The sequence below is a fragment of the Otolemur garnettii genome, unplaced genomic scaffold (assembly GCF_000181295.1).
Source record: "Otolemur garnettii isolate 467f Iridium unplaced genomic scaffold, OtoGar3 scaffold00031, whole genome shotgun sequence".
NCBI lineage: Eukaryota > Metazoa > Chordata > Mammalia > Primates > Galagidae > Otolemur > Otolemur garnettii.
The window spans coordinates 3,992,025-3,993,352 of record NW_003852426.1 but is presented as its reverse complement, the minus strand read 5'-3'; the positions used below and the strand labels follow the sequence as shown (position 1 = coordinate 3,993,352).

The 1,328-nt window shown below is 41.0% G+C and overlaps 1 pseudogene across 1 annotated transcript in view; it reads right to left on the bottom strand.

Moving 5' to 3' along the window:
- The window catches only part of LOC105886925, a 6,655-nt pseudogene extending 5,515 nt beyond the window's left edge, over window positions 1-1,140 (bottom strand). Inside the window, exon 1 of the transcript XR_002773227.1 lies at window positions 11-1,140. The product of XR_002773227.1 is annotated as a centrosomal protein CEP57L1 pseudogene (transcript). The remainder of the gene's footprint in view (window positions 1-10) is intronic.
- Window positions 1,141-1,328: the final 188 nt, after the last annotated feature.

Sequence of the window (1,328 nt, the reverse complement as noted above, 5' to 3'; positions counted from 1 at the left end):
GGCGCCGAGCCTCAAGTTCACATTCTACGTCATCACAGACCGAATAGCTTTCAGTCTCCTTCATTTGTTTCAGTAGTTCTTGATGCTCCATAGTCATTGGGACCAGCTCATCCTGCACTGCCATTAAAAGTTCAGACGCATTGTCACAAATGGAAATAGACTGTTTTCAGAGCCAAGAAGTACAGCCTTATTCTGGGAAGTTTCTCCAATAGGCTTGTAGAGACATGTAGGCTCAGTCACTTCGGATGGTTTCTGAGGGGAGTGGAGGCCACCGTGTTGCTTCATCTGCATAAGGTTCTGTGCACTTACATTCACGGAACAGCTTGCACTGGAGGACTTCTCTGTTACAAGAGGCAGGGCTCCAAACTTTGAATAAATATGCCAAAGTGTCCTGTCTTTAAATATTGAGTTTTCTTTGAAGATGCCTTCTTTTCCTTGGAGTGTTTTGGATTTGAAACTGAAGGCATTAAAATGCTACTGATTTCAAGTCCAGTTTGAAGCTCAGAAGCTTTGTCTTGAAATAGCTTATGCTGATGTTCTTCTTCCTTAAGTTTTTCCTCTAAATGTTTAATCTTGTCCTCAGCAGTTTTCTGAGTTGTAAGCCCAAAACACTCTTCTAAGGCATCAAGCTTTTCGAGTTTCACGTGCAGCTTCATCTGATCTTGTTCTTTTTCTCTTTGAAGCTGGGCCTGTTGTTCTAGGATCATATTCTTTCCTTGCTCTCCACTGAGAACCATTCTTAGTATGTTCTAGTTGCTTCTCTAGAAGGGTACAACGAGATTGGGCTGAGCTTAACTGTATACTTGTGTCTTTTTTCTGCTTTACCAGTTCCTCATGTGCCAGATTTCTCTCATTCGTTTCACTCTCTAAGGCCTTTTTATACTGTGCTGCTTCTTTGGAAAGCGCGTTCAGGTTATCTTCAGCTTGTGTTCTCTCTAGTTCTAAATGAAGAATCTTTTCCTGAGCAGTTTTTAAGGTGAAAAGAAGAGCTTGGCTATTTGGGCTATGAACCACTTTAGCAGAGGTGACGTCTAAGTTCACAGGTTGGCAAGTCTAAGATGATTCATTCTGGGTGAATGATGGAACACTCTTTCTGAAGGCTTAAGGTAGCTTCCTATGATATACACTAATTCAGAATTCATTATCTTGGGGCAAGTATGATGTGGGTGATGTAAATTTGTAAATCACCTGGTGATCTTGGGGTGATGTAAATTAGCTGGTTTCTCAGTTGCTTTTAAGTCTTATGCACCTATCATAGTCTGAGCATCTCTCCATGAACAACATGACTCTTCATCTGAGAAGATCAGAAGTTTCGCTTTTTTTTTTTT